Here is a 21,111-nt window from a genome sequence, read left to right as displayed (position 1 = left end):
GGCCAAGGCAGATCAAGGGGCCGATGTTGGAACCAACAGAATTATCAAACACAGGTCCATTGGAACCAACCTCCGGAAGTACCCAACCAGATTGAGACCCGCTCCAAAACCAAACAAGGCCAGAATCAGGAGTAGAGGGAGGGACAATGCAACAAGATTTGATAGTCAACTTGAGTAAGAGGGTACTGACACAAAATGAGATCGCAGTCCTGAACAGGGGCCTGGGTTTTGTGACAACTAATAGTGGAGATGATTTCACAATACATTGTGAACTAGCACATTTTTTCCGCAAGGTTTGTTTGCACCATTTCTTTAAAGATAAAAACAGCCTGAAAATGAACAAGATCTTATCAATACGGGGCTGAAGAATCGGTCTACATTTAACCCTCCTCTGCACAGTGTGCCCCCTCAAGTACTAGCGTTTGAAAGGGTGGTACTAGAAGAAGTCAAGACCCTCTGTGCCAACAAATTGGCTTTTGTAGTTTGGTTTGCCCTGTTCCCATCATGCACTGGGACAGGAACAGACTAATTTGCATACAGCCAGGTTCTGAAACTGGGATGGTGCAGTGAGCTAAAAAACGGTGTTGGATCTAGCCCAGATCTCTTGACTGGGTGAGAGTTTTCTGCTTAATTCAGAGACTCTGTCCCTCACCACCCCTTGTTGTAAATATTTTTGTCCACCCTAAGCGTGGAAGGGTATACTCAGACATGAGTCCCTTGCTCATTGCACCATCAGGATTCAAGCAAACCGGGCCGAAGACGGCTGTAATGCCAGAAACCGGTCCCCGGGAGCTTGTTTCCTTCCCAGTGTAAGAATTGGCTTTTGTAGTTTGGTTTGCCCTGTTCCCATCATGCACTGGGACAGGAACAGACTAATTTGCATACAGCCAGGTTCTGAAACTGGGATGGTGCAGTGAGCTAAAAAACGGTGTTGGATCTAGCCCAGATCTCTTGACTGGGTGAGAGTTTTCTGCTTAATTCAGAGACTCTGTCCCTCACCACCCCTTGTTGTAAATATTTTTGTCCACCCTAAGCGTGGAAGGGTATACTCAGACATGAGTCCCTTGCTCATTGCACCATCAGGATTCAAGCAAACCGGGCCGAAGACGGCTGTAATGCCAGAAACCGGTCCCCGGGAGCTTGTTTCCTTCCCAGTGTAAGAATTGGCTTTTGTAGTTTGGTTTGCCCTGTTCCCATCATGCACTGGGACAGGAACAGACTAATTTGCATACAGCCAGGTTCTGAAACTGGGATGGTGCAGTGAGCTAAAAAACGGTGTTGGATCTAGCCCAGATCTCTTGACTGGGTGAGAGTTTTCTGCTTAATTCAGAGACTCTGTCCCTCACCACCCCTTGTTGTAAACATTTTTGTCCACCCTAAGCGTGGAAGGGTATACTCAGACATGAGTCCCTTGCTCATTGCACCATCAGGATTCAAGCAAACCGGGCCGAAGACGGCTGTAATGCCAGAAACCGGTCCCCGGGAGCTTGTTTCCTTCCCAGTGTAAGAATTGGCTTTTGTAGTTTGGTTTGCCCTGTTTCCATCATGCACTGGGACAGGAACAGACTAATTTGCATACAGCCAGGTTCTGAAACTGGGATGGTGCAGTGAGCTAAAAAACGGTGTTGGATCTAGCCCAGATCTCTTGACTGGGTGAGAGTTTTCTGCTTAATTCAGAGACTCTGTCCCTCACCACCCCTTGTTGTAAATACTTTTGTCCACCCTAAGCGTGGAAGGGTATACTCAGACATGAGTCCCTTGCTCATTGCACCATCAGGAATCAAGAAAACCGGGCCGAAGACGGCTGTAATGCCAGAAACCGGTCCCCGGGAGCTTGTTTCCTTCCCAGTGTAAGAATTGGCTTTTGTAGTTTGGTTTGCCCTGTTCCCATCATGCACTGGGACAGGAACAGACTAATTTGCATACAGCCAGGTTCTGAAACTGGGATGGTGCAGTGAGCTAAAAAACGGTGTTGGATCTAGCCCAGATCTCTTGACTGGGTGAGAGTTTTCTGCTTAATTCAGAGACTCTGTCCCTCACCACCCCTTGTTGTAAATATTTTTGTCCACCCTAAGCGTGGAAGGGTATACTCAGACATGAGTCCCTTGCTCATTGCACCATCAGGATTCAAGCAAACCGGGCCGAAGACGGCTGTAATGCCAGAAACCGGTCCCCGGGAGCTTGTTTCCTTCCCAGTGTAAGAATTGGCTTTTGTAGTTTGGTTTGCCCTGTTCCCATCATGCACTGGGACAGGAACAGACTAATTTGCATACAGCCAGGTTCTGAAACTGGGATGGTGCAGTGAGCTAAAAAACGGTGTTGGATCTAGCCCAGATCTCTTGACTGGGTGAGAGTTTTCTGCTTAATTCAGAGACTCTATCCCTCACCACCCCTTGTTGTAAACAACAATAAGCATGCATATAGTAACATCCCCTCCAAAGAGTTGAAAGCCTTGACTGCACTGACCAAAGATCAGACCATTACAATCAAACCCGCTGATAACGAGGGGCCACGGTCATCATGGACACTGAGATGTACCGGGCTGAGTGTCTACGCCAACTGAGCGATAGAAGGTGCTATCGCCCCCTCAAAGAAGATCCTACTCCCAAGCTAAGCAGGATAATAATGGATTCTGTGGATGAGGCCCTGAATGAAGGATGGATCACGAGCCAAGAGTCGACTTATTTACAGACAAGTCACCCTGTGATGCCCTATTTTTATATCCTTCCAAAAGTGCATAAAGCACAGAGGCCACCACCAGGAAGACCCATTATATCAGATATTGGCTCATGTTTGGAACCATTGTCTACCTTTGTAGATTTTTTCCTGAGACCCATTGTACGGAATATGCCCACCTATTTGCAGGACATAAAGGATGTGCTGAGGCTTTTACCAAATGTGGATTTCGACCCTGAATGTGACCTTTTGGTTTCATTCGATGTCGAATCCCTCTATACCTCCATACCCCAGGACGAAACCCTGGAAACTATTTCAGACATTCTAAATAATACTGAATTGAATTCCATCACCCCAGTAAGTTTCATTATGTCATTAGCATTTTTGGCTATGAAGGAATTTTTTTTCCAGTTTGAGGACACGTACTATCTTCAAGTGTCCGGCACGAGTATGGGTAGTGTTTATGCGCCCAGTTTGGCGAACTTATACGTGCATAATTTTGAACAGAACCATGTGCTGACAAACACCAACCCCTTCCACAAGACGATTAGACTGTGGAAACGTTACATTGACGATATCCTGGTGGTATGGCGATGCAATAAAGACTCTGTACAATCATTTCACTCGTGGCTAAATGCACAGAGTGACTACCTGAAATTCACCCTAGAGGTGGATAGGTCCAAAGTCTCTTTTTTGGATCTGTCAATCTATGCAACCCCTACTGGTCTGGCAAGTGAACTATTCCGTAAATCAATGGCATGTAACTCACTACTGCGGTATGACAGCCAACATCCCAAGTCTTTAAGGGACAATTTACCGTTTGGCCAATTTTTGTGCGTGAGGCACAACTGTTCCACTATGGACAGGTATAAACATCATGCCAGTAACTTATCGAAACAACTGAATGATAAAATGTATCCTCATAGATTGATCAAACAAGCGTGCAAACGGGCCTCTAACAACCACAGACAGGTTCTTCTCGAACCGAAAGTGGAGATAACTCCTCTGGGCCGGATGACTTTCGTAAACACCTTCAGTACCCTGAGTAATGGGATACAGAAATGTATCCGGAGAAATTGGCGGTTTCTGAATACTAGGACAGAAAACATTCCAATGCCCCTGTTTGTTTTTAAACGCGGACGGAATCTGCGTGACACCCTTGTACATACCCGTCCAAGTATCCAAACACAAATTGAACCTAATACCCTGTGGAACTTGCCTCCGGTGCAGGGGCACTTTCCAAGTTGAAATTGTTCTGTATGTCCCCAAACAAGACAGTCGAAAACGGTAGACATTGGGACACCAAGACCATGGATACAATCGCATTTCTCGAATTGTAATAGCAACAATTTGAAATACGTCCCTTTCTTCCGGAATCAGCCATTAAAACATTGGTCACCTCTCTTGTCCTCTCTGCTCTGGATTACTGTAACGGCCTTTTCCTCAATGCCCAATCCAGAGTAATAACCAAACTACAGACAATCCAGAACGCAGCAGCACGTCTGCTCTCTGGTAAAACAAAATACGAATCAATATCCAAAAGTATAAAGGATTACCACTGGCTCACCATTCGAAACAGAATCCATTTTAAGTCCCTCTGTATCGTGTTCAAGGCGCTTAACAACCAAGGACCCCACTTTCTGAAAGAACAGCTACAACGATACAGACCTAGCAGAGTTCTACGCTCAAATACTCTCAGTCAACTGGTCGTTCCTCGCACAAAAACGGCATCTTGGGGCAATCGTCGCTTTTTGGTGGCTGCCCCAAAGCTCTGGAACACCCTACCCCTAAACATCAGGGAGAGTTCCTCCCTCCTTCAATTCCGCAAGCTCCTAAAAACGTGGCTCTTCGATCAATAACTGCTCCTTCCTCACGCTAATTATCATAAATAACTGGTTTTATTAGCGCCAAGACGCCTGAGGGTATATGATGCGCTTTACAAATACCAAAAATAAATAAATAAATAAACATGATCGAGTGTCCCTGTAGAGATCGTTATGTGGGAATGACTACCCGTAAAGTGCGTCAGCGGATGTTGGAGCACAAAAGCACCTTGCGCTGTAGAAAGTCCAACACTAAATTGACAAAACATTTTACAGAGGCTAATCATAGGCTAGATGACTACCAATGGACGGTGTTAGAAAAACCCTGTATACCACCCCATGTTAAAGATAGAACCAAGTTCCTATTCCAAATAGAACAAAGATGGGTTTTCAGGCTTAATAGTGATACCCTAGGTCTCAACGACACGATTCCTTGGACCCTATTATGAGGGCCACTTGATTCCCATATAGACACTGTTCGTCCCAATGTTTTAGTTCCACTCTAGTGATGGGCACATTAAACTTTGTCTGATAGAGATGGATCGGAGATCTTTATTTTATTTATTTCTTTATTTTATATTCTTGTAAAGCGCCAGACTAGACCCCCGAATGGGTATCTCCGCGCTATTGCTGCAACAAGGAGAGTTCTGATTTAAATTGTATGTCCAAACTAAAATAAAAAGCTACAGGGCATTATTTGCTAGGGTACAAATAGGTTTTTAAAATTTTCCGGAAAGTCAGGTGACTAGAGAGAGATCTTAATTCCGGAGGCAGAGAATTCCAGAGTATTGGTCCGGCATGGGCTAGTGCACGGCCGCCTTGTCTGGTCTTTTTTACTCTGGGTACTTGCAGTAACTGCTGATGACTTGAGCGCAAAAGGCGCCCTGGGGTGTAGGGCTGGAAAATTTTGGTCATGTATTTCGGGCCCTCCCCTATCATACTCTTATGGATAGTACATAGCGTTTTAAACTGGACTCGTTTCCTCACTGGGAGCCAGTGGAGTCTCATCAGCAGGGGATATGAGGGTGTCCTTGGAGGGGCATTCAGGATAATCCTTGCAGCTGTATTTTGGATTACCTGCAGTTTACTAAGTTGCTCCTCGTTAGCTCCAAGGAGCAAACCATTGCAATAATCAACCCTGCTGATGACAAGAGCCTGTACAAGCGTCTTTCTATGATGGTCCGGTATGAAGGGGAAAACACGTCTTAACATACCAATAGCCCGAAAGCAGTTTCCAGCAACTTGGTTAACGTGGCCTTTGAAAGTAAGTTACTGATCAAAAAGCACTCCCAGGTTCCTGACTGTACTCTTGGGAATAGGGACAGGGCCCAGCTCTAAGGGCCACCAGTCGGATGCCCAGTGTGTCGCCGCTTGCCCAAAACACATGACCTCCGTCTTCCCTACATTACACTGCAGACAGTTAGATGACATCCACTCTGCAATGGCTCTCATGCCATCTGCAAAAGATCTTTTTATTGCAGGTGTAAGGTTTTTGAAGGGAAAAAGGAGTTGGGTGTCGTCGGCATACGACACTGGGGTGAAGCCGAAAGATCTAGCTAAGTTGGCTAAGGGGGCCACATACACATTGAAGAGTGTAGGACTCAAGCACGAGCCTTGTGGCACTCCCTTATTGAGCTCCCTAAGAGTGGATTTGTGGGAGCCCAGCCTAACTTCTTGATAACGACCAGTCAAAAAGCTCTTCATCCATGCCAGAGCCTCTCCCTCTACACCCACCTCGCCTAGGCGGCTGAGGAGCACCGTGTGAGACACCGTATCAAAAGCGGCGGAAAGATCCAACAGCACCAGAATCATTGAGCTGCCTTCATCCAGTGCCATTTTGATGTTGTTGGTCACCGTCTGAAGGGCTGATTCTGTGCTGTGGTTTGGCCTGAACCCTGATTGCGAATGGTCCAGGCCGTCCGTCGCCTCAAGATGTTGAGAGAGATAGGTGTTCACATGCCTCTCCGTAACCTTGCCCAGGTAGGGTAGGAGGGAGATAGGTCGTAAATTGGAGAGGTCTGTCCATGGGGAAGATGCCTTTTTCCTAATCGGGTTCACCACCGCCTTTTTCCAGTCTGCTGGAACCTGACCTTTAGTTAGTGAAATGTTCACCAAATCTAATATCGGAGGTCCCAGGAGGGAAGTCATGGGGCCAATCATCTTGGCGGGAATAAGGTCACTTGGCGATCCTGATTTAATTTGGCTGCAAAGGGAGAGGAGCTCTGTATTAGTAATTGGGGGAAAGGATGTTAGAAGTATTTTATTGTTGTTTGTTGCCGGGGTCAGAGGATGACCATTGGTAGTTTTATTTATAGCGCTGTTGGCTGCTACTATTTTTTCATAGATGTTATTTATTTTATCCTCAAAAAATGTCGATACTTCATCACATAGGTCTTGTGAGAAGTCCTCTGAGCTCTCACATGCGGTCGGTATAATGAAGTTCTGAAGAATATTAAAAAGCTCCTTAGAGCAATTGCCTGCTTGTGATATCTGTAGCGTTATGTGCTGTTTTCTGGCAAGTTTAATATTCTTGTAGTACTTTGATTGAGCGTCTAAGAAAACTGCTCTGCTACTCTCGGTTTTCCTTTTTCTCCAGGCTTTCTCAGCTCGCCTACAGTTTTGCTTTTCTGCTCTCAGTTCGTGGGTATACCAGCTATCTTGTTTGGACACAGGATATTGTTTATGCTTTTTTAAGGGGGCTACAATGTCGATGGCTTGCTTTATAGAAATGTTAAGTTTAGCTAAAGCCGTATCGGCTGTGTCTGTTGCCAAAATTTCCGGATCTTTCCAGAATTCCTGGATTTTGTTAGCAGTGACTTTGTGCCATTGTCGTCGCCAGATGGGAGGAAGAGAGACACTCTTAGCAGTACTTAATGGAGTTACTAATAAAAATTCTAACATTGAGTGGTCTGTCCATGATACTTCTTTTGCTGGAGAGCAGATGACTTTGGCACAATTAGAAAAAAGTAAATCCAGCATATGTCCTCCTCTATGAGTGGGACCTTGGTTTTGTAATTCTAGACCTAGATTAGAAAGGTCAGTAATCAGGTCAGTGGATTCGGAAAGTGTGGGTAAGTCTACATGTATATTAAAATCACCCAAAAGAAGAAAATCTTCTTTAGATTTAATGTGAGGGGCTAAAATTTCCTGCAGAGTAAGTGCAAATTTAGGGTTAGGTCCTGGGGGTCGATAGACCAGAGCACCTTTCCAGGTGATGTGGTTAGTAAGTGTAAGTTTAAAAATCATTGTTTCTAGCTGTGGGTGCATATGTTGTTCACTAATAGTCACTTTTATACAATCTTTATATATAATAGCAAGACCCCCTCCAGTTTTAATGTCTCTGTCTAAATGTTTGATTTTATACCCAGAGGGAATCCCCATAGCGATGGCAGTGACTGTGTGGGGTTTTAGCCATGTTTCAACAAGAAAACAAATATCTGGCTGCATAGTATGAATTAGATCCCAAACCTCATGTTGATGTTTGGGTAAAGATCGCACATTTAGTAGAAAGCTCTTAAGGCCCGGTAAGGGGGATTTAGGGTCTGAGGGAGGTATGTCATTCTTTGCAAGACGCCGACATTGCAAACAGGAGAAGGCTCCCTCTACACGGTGCCATGGTATTTTGGTGCTACATAGCAACGGTGGTCTAAGGGTCAGTAGCGTTTGGCGGGAATACGTAATTAGCCGTGAACCCTTACCGGTAGAGGCATTTTGCGAAATATCATAGTCCATAGCCCCTCGCCCCGTCCTGTCGCGGACGGGCGCAGACGGGCTTTTCTTCGGCGCTTCTTAGGCGCGCTTCTTAGGCGCCCCCTGCGCGCAACCGCTGCGCGCTTCCTGGAAGGGCGTGGCTAAATAGCCCGGAGTGAGGTAGCCACTAGAGCGCTAACCTCAACTCCGGGACAACCGGAAGTGCTGCCTGCCTGGCTCTGCCTGTCCGCCCTCCGCTCAACGGCACTGGTTGCCGAGTCGGACCGAGGCGGGCAGGCGATGGAATCGAGCCCAGGCTATCAGCTGCAGATGCTAGAAGGATAGACAACCGCTAAACCGCGCTGGCGTGGTACAACTATCGCGCTTCTGGGTTCTTCCAAGTGTGCTAAATTTGGAAATTACAGTTTACGATATGATGAGATCAGTGAGTGGCCTCGGGATAAGAGTATCATACTGTAGTTGGCAAAAGGCCCTTTTTCTATGTTTATCACCATGCAAATGTCTGTATGCACTCTTAGGAATTATTAACAGCAAGAATATCGACATGGATTGCCTAGGGGTAGGCTGGAAACATTAATCATCGAGATAGGGCCACATTAGCACAAAGTTTTTGGACCTCGCTTTTTCAAATAAATATCTTTTTATTTCTGGAAGCTCGATATTGGGCAATTACAGTGCACGACATGAGGACGATATTGAGCAGTCTGTGTTTCAAACTCGAAATAGGAGTAACAGACTGAATGTGGCAAAAGGAATTACAGCTTGTGTTTATCAACATACAAATGCCTAAATGTGATCTTAAGAATTGGCAACAGTAAGAATTTCTGCTTCTGCCGTTTGCAATAGGGTTATGAACATTCAGATTTCTTCTTTTAGTCTACATAAACATGACTTTTGGACTTCGTTTTGGTCCTTTACGAATCACGCACATTAGACATATAGCGGGTATTGAAGATCTGCACTTATGATCAGTGAGGGTGTTTCGAATAATAAATGAACTACTCCTTGAATGGCAATTATGTCATTTTGTAGTTGTCTTGTTTTTTGAGACCACGTGACTGGTCTCATGTGACTCGTACTCAAAGTTAACAATGGCCGCTTGCTGGTGTTTGCTACCTTCCCCGGGCTCAGAAGACAGACTGGGACACCGACGGAAAGGTAAGCAGGGTGGATAAATTACTTAGGTCAAGTGGTTTGTAGCTTTGTGTAGCATCGCATATTTTTGGGACAGCACTTGGTAACTGGGGTGGTACCAAAACCGGCAGAATGGAGCTGTGGTTTACATATTTAACATATTCCTCAGGCCTTGTTTTTCTTTCAGTTCGGTGTAGCATTTCATATTCCTTTTTACAGCTTTCTATTTTTGGATTGGGACCCAAATCGGCATAATGAAGCTGTGGTTAATATATTCTTGGGAGCTGGGTTCTCACTCACGCATGTGTTTCTGGTGATGCCGTGAGCAATGTCTGAGCTCAGTTGGCAGGTTACTTTTTCCGAGTCAATCAGGCTCCGTTTGACAAGGGAAGCGCTTTGAAATCCTCGTGACACCATTTTCCACACAATTAATCGAGCTCGTCCATTTTTACAAGACACAGGATTTAAAATCAAACCTTGTGGATGCCTTGTATATACACATTGACAGAATAGGACAGACAGTCTAGCTTGTTAGGGAGACAGGATAGAGATCACAGTGTATCAGAGATCGTCATTTAGGCAATCACTGTGGTTCATACATAGCTTTTATGTGTTTTAATGTGAATGAGAGTTTATCATCACATTCTTTTCTAGGGCGGGGTTTCCTGCAAAACCTGAGTCTGTGCCAGGTGAGGTGAGGCCTAACCCTACACAGGATAGGTGAGCGTACCTACTTACAAGTTTTATATTGGAGAAGAGAGGGGACTGTGTGGTACTCAGTTCATGATTAATCTAAAGGTATAGTTGTGTTTCTTCCTCTGTAGGTGTGGGAATCCTCCATCCTGTATAGAGGTATTTGTGGTATTCACAAATGTGAACACTGTGATTATGGTTTTTTTTCACAATTTCTTTATTGTTTTATTTGTTGCAGGAGCTAATATATAAGAAGGTCCTGAAGAAAGCCGGGGCAGTGTGCTCTATTGGCTGAAACTAGTTGACCTAAGACCGGCGGCATATTTGTTAGAAACGCAGCACCTGCACTGTTTTTAAAAGGCATATGAGTGGACATTAATAAAATTGTTGGGTTCACTACTATGCTCTTTTTAAATTCTCTCACTAACACTGCACTGCAATTTTTTGTTTCAATCTGAGTACTTGGGACTACAGGCTTTTAGTCATCTAACATTGTCGTGTAAGATGTTCTGACTCTCTGGGTCACAATCTCAGATCACGGTATCATCCCCTGAGTTAATGGGGTGATGTGACAGGGAAGCTAGGATTCCAAATGATGACACTGGCCACGAAGGGCAGTTGATGGAAATCCTTCTTTCATCTTCCCTGAATAGGGTTGTGTGTATTTCTCAGGTTGTTTAAATTTGAATTTGACTTGTCTGTAAGTACCAACATTTTCTTTCTATGTTTCCTCTGTCCTTTGGTTTTTTAGATATCATAGACCACCAGATTGCTTTGTTGTTATTAAGTAGAGGATTGGGGGATTCAATCTGCTGTAGGTCTTTAAATATGTTCCCATTGACCCTTACTTCCTAGAGGAGTTGTTTTTGTGGCCTCTTAACAATTCACCACAGATTTCCCCTTCACATTCTCCTCTTCTGTCTTCACACTCACCTGAAAATGATGATGAGTATAGTTTAGGAAGAGGGATAGACCCAGATGAGCCTTTCCCATACCCTATAGATGATACAGACTGGGAGTACCCGAACCCACAGGATGCACCAGATATTCCTGACCCACAGTCATACCCATCAAAACCTTCTCCCTCAGAAGATAATATTAGTTTTGGACACCTGCTGAACAGAGCTGCCATTTACCATGGAGTCACTATGCACTCTGATGAGGCAGAGGAAGATTTTCTTTTAGACACATTTTATTAATCGCAAAGGTCTGTTCAAATTCTTCCTATGATTAAAGGGGTCATCAAACACGCTCCAGAGATATTTAAAGACCCTGTACGTACTAGGATCCTAAACCCTAGAATTGAGAAAAAATATAGGCCTGCACCTGCAGATCCAGCCTACATAAAAGGACAACTACCATTAGATTCACTAGTTGTATCAAATGCTAGGAAAACGGCAAATTCACAAACGTCAGGTGAGAGACCCCCACCTGACAAAGAATCTAAAGTAATAGATGCTTCAGGCAAAAGAATAGCTGTGCAAGCTTCGAACATATGGCGTATAGCTAACACACAAGCCCTCCTTTCAAGATATGATAGGGCTCACTATGATCAGTTAGAGAAAGTACTGGAACATCTACCTCACCAATATAAGGTGCAGGCAAACAACCTTATACAAGAAGGCAAGCTAATTTCCAATACCTCAATCAAGTGTGCACTTGATGTGGCAGACACTGCATCCAGAGCTGTCAACACTAGTGTCATACTTAGAAGACATGCGTGGCTACGCATTTCAGGATTTAAACAGGAAGTGCAAACTACCATTTTAAATCAACCATTTAATCAAAAACAATTGTTCGACCAGAGGTAGACACATCACTTGAAAAGATGAAGAAGGATACAGATACTGCCAAATCTATGGGAGCTTTACAGTCCACACAAGCTAAAAGTTCCTTTCGTCGCTCCTTCTACAGATGAGGCTCCAAACATTCTGGAGCAGACAATACAACATCCTTTAAATCAAACACACACACATCCTCTAACAAAGGATATTTTAGAGGAGGATATAGAGGATTCAACAACAAAGGAAGAGGTTGGGGTAACAACAATAATCGAACCTCCTCCAACACAAAACAGTGACTTTCCTCTGCTCCCCAACAGCATTTCACTCCTGTGGGGGGGCAGATTAACACAGTTCCTACCTGTCTGGAATTCCATCACAACAGACAAGTGGGTAAGACAAATTATCCAGTCTGGCTACTGCCTGGAACTTACAGCAACCCCTCCACACATACCACCCAGACAGCGTCCAATGTCGGCAGAACACCTTACTGTGCTCAAACAAGAATTCCTGTCACTTCTTCAAAAGGACGCAATAGAAATAGTTCCTTTACAACACCAAGGAACAGGGGTTTACTCACTGTATTTTCTAATACCCAAGAAAGATGGGACTCTAAGACCAATTCTAGACATCAAGCCCCTCAATAATTACATACAATCAGATCATTTTCACATGATCACTTTACAAAAAGTGCTCCCACTGCTGCAACAAGGCGATTTCCTTACAACACTAGATCTAAACGATCACATTCCTATGCATCCTGCTCACAGGAAGTATCTAAGGTTTGTACTTGAAGGACAACATTATCAATTCAAAGTCCTTCCATTCGGAGTTACAACAGCACCAATAGTATTTACAAAGTGCCTAGCAGTAGTAGCAGCACATCTAAGGAGACAACAAATACATGTCTTCCCTTATCTAGGCGATTGGCTCATAAAAGCCAAGTCATTCAATCAGTGTGTTCAACATACACATCAAACAATTCAAACATTGCACGACTTAGGGTTCACAATCAACTACACCAAGCCACACCCTCTCATACACATCAGTATCTAGGGGCTACAATAAACACGTCAACAGCTCTAGCGTATCCCAGTCCAGCAATGATACAGAGCATTCAGTCCTTAGTCGCAGTCTTCCAACATCAACAATCTCTGCAAGCCAGAGTGTTCATGAGACTGATAGGCATGATAGCATCTTGCATTTCCATAGTACCATATGCAAGACTGCAGATGCGTCCGTTACAGGAATGTCTAGCACAACAATGGAACTAGGCTCAAGGGCAACTAACAGACCTAGTGTTGTTAGACAACCGCACACATCGCTCTCTGCAGTGGTGGAACACCAAAAACTTGACAAGGGGGCGGTCGTTCCTCGAACCAGTTCCAGAAATAGTACTCACAGCAGACGCATCTCTCACAGGATGGGGAGCTCATCTCCTACATCATACAACTCAAGGGCAATGGACCACTCAACAAAGACTGCTCCATATCAACCATCTAGAGCTGCTAGCAATATTCCTAGCACTCAAAACATTCCAACTACAAGTACAAAACAAAGCTGTCTTAATCCGGACGGACAACATGACAGCCATGTATTATATACAAAAACAGGGGGGGGACGCTCTCTACAACTGTCCCAGCTCGCACAGAACATTTGGAGATGGGCCATCCCACAAAACATATATCTGATGGCAGAGCACCTTCCAGGAGTTCACAATCAGATAGCCGATCTGTTGAGACGGCAGACACAACAAATTCACGAATGGGAACTACATCCGCAAGTTCTTCAACCATTCTTTCACAAGTGGGGGCAATCAAACATAGATGTGTTCGCCACACATGAAAATGCAAAATGCCCACTCTTCGCCGCCAGGTTTCCACACCCGCTGTCCAAGGTCTATGCGATATGGATGAACTGGTCAGGCAGATTTGCGTACGCTTTTCCGCCAATACCACTAATACCACTAGTAGTACGCAAGCTCAGACAACAGTCTCTCAAATTAATCCTGGTAGCTCCCACATGGGCATGCCAACCATGGTTCACCACACTGTTAGAACTCTCTCTAGTTCCACACCAAAAGCTACGTCTCACACCATCTCTGCTAACGCAGAACCATGGAGACATCAGACATCCAGACCCAAATCATTTGAATCTGGCGATCTGGCTCCTGAAGTCTTATAGTTTGGTTATCTTAACCTACCACCAGACTATATGAACATCATTAAAGAGGCCAGGAGACCTACTACTAGAACTATGCTGCTAAATGGAAAAGATTTGCCATTTATTGCACCAATAACCACATTGATCCTTTGGATGCTTCTATCCAAAATATTATTTGTTACCTTCTACATTTACAAAGATGTAACTTGTCACATTCATCTATACGCCTGCACCTATCAGCAATTGCAGTATATTTACAAAACAGACAACATCTGTCTCTTTTTAGAGTACCTGCTATTAAAGCATGGATGGAAGGATTAAAGAGAATCATTCCCCACAGGTTACCACCTTCTCCAGTGTGGAACCTAAACGTTGTTCTTACAAGGCTCATGGGACCACCTCATGGGGCCACCTTGTGAACAAATGTGAACTGCAATTCCTCACATGGAAAACAGCTTTCCTTATTGCTATTACCTCTCTTAGAAGAATTAGTGAGATTCAAGCTTTCACAATACAAGAACCATTTTTACAACTACATCGTAACAAAGTGGTTCTAAGAACTAATCCCAAATTCCTTCCAAAAGTCATTACTCCTTTTCATTTAAACCAATCTGTAGAGTTACCTGTGTTTTTCCAAAACCCTGACTCTGTAGCAGAAAGAGCTCTACAAACACAAGATGTTAAACGAGCTCTTCTCACCTATATAGATAGGACTAAATCTTTTTGAAAAACAAAACAATTGTTTGTATCTTTCTCTCCACCGCATAAAGGCAACCCCATCTCAAAGGGTGGAATTGCAAGGTGGATTGTAAAATGTACACAAATATGCTATCAAAAAGCAAAATGTACATTAACAGTTTCTCCTAGAGTGCACTCCACACGCAAACTAGGAGCCTCTATGGCTTTCTTAGGGAACATCCCCCTAGAAGACATATGCAAGGCAGCAACATGGTCTACAACACACACCTTCACTAAACACTACTGTGTTGATGTGCATGCCAAGCAGCAAGCTGCAGTAGGCCAAGCTGTCCTAAAAACTCTCTTTCTAACTACTGCAACAGATACAGGTGACCACCGCTAGGGTAGACACTGCTGCACAATCGATGCAAAGTGTAGTATCTGCAGCTCATATGCCTGGAACGGACAATGCTACTTACCAGTAGGCATCTGTTCTTGGCATGTAGAGCCTCAGATTACTGCACGCCCTCCCGCTTCCCCGGGACCTGTATCTGTTCCAGTTTTATCTTATTTAGATGGACATCCTTTTCTTTACTTCTGCTAACTCCATCATTTCCCATGGCGAAAAACAATCTAAGGATGGAGCCGATGCCCATGCGCACTATACCCAAGGGAGGAGTTACCTATCTCCTGACTACAAAAGACTTCTTCCAAGACGACGACAACATGCAATCATCTGAGCCCAACACCAGGTGGCGATCTAATGCAAAGTGTAGTAATCTGCAGCTCTACATGCCAAGAACAGATGCATACCGGTAAGTAGCATTTTCCTTCTCCCACATTGCCCCGATTTTAATCCTGGTCCAGGGGCGTACAAATAATGGAAACCACATACCCTTTAGCAAGTTCTAACTTTCACTCTGCTGCCCCCACTACCCTGAGCTCATTATTGTGGTATTTTGTATACCTTTCTCTATAACAATACATGCCTGAACTCCTCCCTCTCAGTGAGGGGGTTGTATCACGGTGCAAGGAGATTCCGAATGAGGAAGCATGCCAACTATGGTGAGTGAGGGAAATCGTCCTTTTAAAGGAATATTTCATCTTAGCTAGGTCTTCATTTGCAACAGAAATCCTCAGAGACCCAAGAGTTTTTTGATTGTGGTAGAAATACATTTTTACCCTTCATTGTACGTTCAAGCACAGACCATTGCTTGAAATGTTGTGATCAATGTAGGAAAAATACTCTGTGCACTGAGAAAATGTGTTAAAATAACAGAAAGTTGATACTCTCATTTAATACCTTCTCATACCTGGATTTATCTAGAAGAGAAGTCTGTTAATTCTAGCAGATTTATGATACCACAAGGTATAAGAAATTAGGGGATCTTTATTTGATATCTTTGTCAGTAAATTATCTGAAATTATTGAACATAAACTTTATTTCTAAAGATTAAGCTCTCAAATAAATATTGTGCTTGTTTTATTAAGAAAGGTAAATGAACTAGGAGAAACCAGTAACTGCGCGTCAGTATTTTCCTCAGGAAGTTTCAAGTTATAGACTGAAAACACTTTTTAGAATGCCCCAAAAATTGTGATAAAAATATTTCAATATGTTGGACAAAAATAATAGGTACATTGCATGACAATATTGAAATAGGAAATAAAATAACAAGAACAAATATTTACGCTACATGACAAAAATATTAGAGACTAAATTTCAGCAATATAGGAAATAATGAGGTTCATGTACTAATAATCTATTTGGTAAAATCGGTTGCTTGTGGAGTCAGCAAACTACTGTGTCTGTGATTTAAATATAGGCATTTTTTAATGCACCCCATTTTTTGGGGGCAAAACAGATTTTATTAGTCAAGTAGCACATATCAAGCAGCACCCTGTAACCCAGAGGCAACTGCACAATCATTACAACAAAGTCACAATTTCCCTTGACTGTTCGGTTCAAAGTCTTTCAGCCCCCCAGGAATTTCTGTCCCCAAAACAATAGCGTACAGAAACCCCCCCTCCCATACTCCCAACTCCCCCCCAAACATCCCCCCCAGGTCACTCAAGTTCACAGTTCCATAATCATAGTTATACAGAATAACCATATACCACAAGGCACTCACAGTCCACCCCACCACTCCTTCGGCACATTCCTTTGTATTCGCCTGCAATCTCCCCCTAACCCGGCAGTAACTGCTCATCAGGAGGGTCCAGCCACAGTCCCCGATATTCTGCCCACCTGTTCCAGATTTTATAATGCTTGTGTGGACACCCCCTCGCCACAAAAATAGGCTGCTCCAGCCCCATGCAAAAATCTAGATAATTTTTCCAGACTGCTACTGATGGGGCCCTTGTCGGTTTCCACGCCTGTGCAATGTCTCGTTTTGCTAAGGTGAGTCCTAACAATAAGAGGTGCCGTTTGTATCTGTTACCTCCCACCCCCTCCATATGCACCCCATTTTACTTTCAGATTTACAAATGTCCCCTTGGGTTACTACCTCCAGTTAATGATTTCAGCCCACATTTGGTTACAAAGCTTAATACAAACCTTAAGGATTTACTACAGTATCCTGAAGGGACCCTATTAACATTCCCCTTCCAAAGTCTGAATTGTGAAGTGGGCTTAGTACATTTCAAAAAGGGGTTTAGCATTTGCGAACTCTCTGAATTACCGAACCGGTGAATTTTTGAACAATAAGACCCTTGGTACATGAGGCCATTTTTCTCAATTCCCTCCATATTAAGTTTACTAATAATGTTAGTTGAATGATAACCTGTGCACATACCTGTTTTGTGTTAGTGTTGCTTCAGATCAAATAAAATCATCACACATAACTCTTACACACTACTTAAAGACAGCATTTCTGACATCCAGCTTTAATGTTTTGTTAAATATATTTGCAAATGTTGTGACTTAAACAGGAAAGCAACTAAGGCGGTCTCTGGACATGAAATAGGATTTAATCATAATCGTTAGATACATTTTCTGAGTTTTAGGACCAATGTGTGTCTTCTGGGTTTACTCTAAACCACTATAATAAACATATTCAATGCTTTTAGATTTGATCTGTTTGTACTGGTTTCTATCGCAGACAATAATCTAGATTTAGACCAAGGATCAATTCCAACCATGGCTTTTAAAATCTATTTATCATTGATCTCTTTTAGTGTTATCGCAACTAAAACTGTAATAGAACTGATCTGAGAGATGGACCTTCAAGTATTAGGCTCAGTCAATTTATTGAACAAACTATGGAGTTAAAATCTGAATAGATTAGATCCACAAGCATGTATTTTACATCAATAAATTACTTATCAGCACGTTTTCACTCATCTTCTATTTTTCGTGGAGCTCGTGCTGGGTCTGTTTGAACTCTTTTAAAATATGACATTTAAATGTCCAAAACTTCAGGAATTCTAGTTTCAAGCCTGGTCAAACCTTAATGAATGCTACACAAAAAGATGCCCTTCTCTTCCTGCATTTTATTGTGCACCATGATTCAGAAACGGTATGTTTTTCCTTTCGGTGGTAAAATACTAAACATATTTATTGTAGTTGCCATCTGAAACTTTATCACTAATTGGGAAGATAACAACAAGTGGTCCTGTGATGCTTGCTCGAATGGGAAGTGTTTGATTAGAAGGTGGATTGAATTAAAGTTTAGCTGACAATTTTACAAAAGTGTGTGGAATTTGTATTTATTTAAAATTGTTGATCTCCAAAAAGGCTTAAATCAATAAATTGAATTGAAATTCAAGTTTATCATTTGAATCCTGTTGGAAAATATGTGATTAGGAACCCCATGAGGCGGTTCCTTTTCAGAAAGCATTCAGGTTGTATTCATGAGCCAAATAATGCTCAGGAGGTTGAAATATTCAAATTGAATTCTAATTACCCATGAAATGTTCATTGTTCAATATATTTCTCTTAGTATTTTAATGTGAGGACTTTATTGCTTAAGGAAAATAATTAGTATTTGTTTTTCTATATGTAGGAAGCATTACATTAATGAAATCACTGTATCTCACCTTCTTTGTTTCCTTTCCTGTTCTTTATGAACGTTTCTATTGCTGAACCTTAAAGATTGCACGAAATTAGGAATTGTGCTCTACATAACTTTGCTGTGTTACAGTATGTTGATTTTTATGTACAACTTTTGTCTCTTATGTGTATGGCAACTGATGTTTTGGTTTGCTTTAATAATCAGCTTATGTTTATTAGGTTTTATTATTCAATAAAATGTTTCAAACCCAACAAATGGTAGTTGATATGTATTTACAACTGCAGCATTTTTATTGTATGGGCAGTTTCAAAGGGGCCAAAAAGATGGTCTGCGGGATGACGGAGGACCACATTGGCATCAGCAGGGAGAGGTTTGAGCAGGTGATTGGGGGTACATGTAAGGTTGGAAGTAGGGGAAACAAAGCATGTACATTGTGTGGACTGTGACTCCTGGAGTTATTGTGAGGGATACCACGCTACCCTGTAAATGAATCCCCTAGTGATTATTATCAACAAACTTTATTTGGTTTTATAAAAGAAAACCATAAAAGTCATATATAAAATGATAAAACATTTTCCAAGTTACAGATTGAAAAAATATAATATGTCCAAGTTAGTCAGAACACAAGATAAAAATGTATTAATTACAGTACAGAAGTTAATCGCAGCTTGACCTGAGTCTAACAGCGACCCGTAAAAAGTTAAGCGTATGCAAAACAGTGTCATCAGAGCAGTTATTAAAAGATAAGAGCTGGTCTCACCCTCCTAAAGAGGGAATGGGAATAATAAATAACTTTCTAGGGACAGCATAAAAACTACAAAACCTTAAAAAGTGCATCATGTCCTGAGGAGACTTCCCATTGCAGCCACAGGGCATGAGGCACAGGCCTCTGTGGGAGCCACGAGGGTGTGCCAAGAGGTAATGGAAGAGGTTGAGCCGAAACAGGGTCAATAGAAAACGATCATGGATGCTTTTAAGCCCTAGAAGATAAGGTTCGGTGGTTGGTACAGTTTTTAACACAATGTACTTACTCACACTAGACTTACACAGCTCATTTCCCTCTCTTTCACAGCAGCTCATTCTTAAAAAACACTCTTTGACCAGAGAAAGGTCCCTCTTACGTATGCACTCGGTTTAGCAAATAGTTTCTACCTACCCTGGAGAGACCAACTCTTATAACTGGAGCCATCGGATGCTTGAGACATGATCAAGTGAAAGTCATTCCGTAGGACATCTTTGCAAGTGTATTTTCTTAAACCCTTGGCTGCAGGGCATATTCCCCTGCTGTGCCGGGGGAGGGGAGGGGCGCGCACAGTGTTCCAGTGCTCATGACGAGCTCAGCTCGTCATAAGCCACGGTTCTTGTGTGCTCATGACGAGCTGAGCTTGTCACAGACACGCCCGTTTCAATAGAACGCTCAGCACAGCAGGGGAATAATCCCCGGGTGTGAGCATTCTAACGGCCGTGACGAGTTCAGCTCGTCATGAGCACACGGGAACCGTGGCTCATGACGAGCTGAGCTTGTCATGAGCATGGGAGGGGTTCATAAGCCCAAATATTAAGCCACAAAGACAGGGGACGGAAAGCCAGTACATCTGAGAGGAAAGAAATCCCCAACTCTTCGTGCATGACATAAAATGGGTTGCTTTGTGGGCAAGTCGCTGGAAAGAGTTTTCAACACTTTGCACTGACCCTACCCCAATGTGACCGCATATCTCACTCCCATAACTAACCTTTGAGATATATTTGGCTTCATATATCTTCAAAAGAGCCCCTATTGGCTTCCCTTCCACTCTGCTGGCAAAGTTAAGAACAGCTGCAAAAGCTTTCACTAGATCCCCTTTCTTGCAAGTCAGCAAAGGGCACCAACTCAAGGAATCGTTACACAACTCCTAAAAAGGAGAAAAAATTGGTCTTCGGTATTGACAAAAGGTGAACTGCTAAGCTCTACGAGGTCCCACCTGCAAAAATGAACAAATTGGAATGATTAAACGAAATGTTCAAGTCCTTCATAAAAAGGGCAAAAGAATTAAGAAGAAGTTGTTGGCCCCTAGTTGTCCTCGCCCAAGGACTGCGTCGTCCGCGTAAAGGAGGACTGGCAGGCTACGCTTGCCTACCTGGGGACAATCAGCATTTGTGCTTTGCAACATCTACATGAAGTCATTACCGGTACTGATCATTCAATTTCACCTCACGTGCTATAACTATGCAGACGACACACAAATACTCCAACTGGAACACCCCAAAGACATTGGAAAATCCCCAATTTTCTGTTGTCTCAGAGCTGTGGATCAGTGGATGACTTGGAGCCATCTCAAATTGAATGCTTCCAAAATGGAAATACGCAAATGTGGCGATTGGAATCATTATGATCGCTTGCCGCCTGGCCTGATGAACTGGGATCACCGCTTAAAGTATCGAAGGAAGTTAGAAACCTCGGAA

At 43.0% G+C, this 21,111-nt stretch overlaps 1 protein-coding gene across 1 annotated transcript in view; it reads left to right on the top strand.

Moving 5' to 3' along the window:
- Positions 1-21,111, top strand: part of LOC147737417 (uncharacterized) — a 171,931-nt gene that overhangs the window by 97,254 nt on the left and 53,566 nt on the right. The gene's annotated exons all lie outside the window — the stretch shown is intronic.

The sequence above is a fragment of the Lissotriton vulgaris genome, chromosome 1_1, assembly GCF_964263255.1.
Source record: "Lissotriton vulgaris chromosome 1_1, aLisVul1.2, whole genome shotgun sequence".
Taxonomy (NCBI): Eukaryota; Metazoa; Chordata; class Amphibia; order Caudata; family Salamandridae; genus Lissotriton; species Lissotriton vulgaris.
Note: the sequence above shows the minus strand (reverse complement) of the source record. Positions and strands in the feature narration are given on the sequence as shown.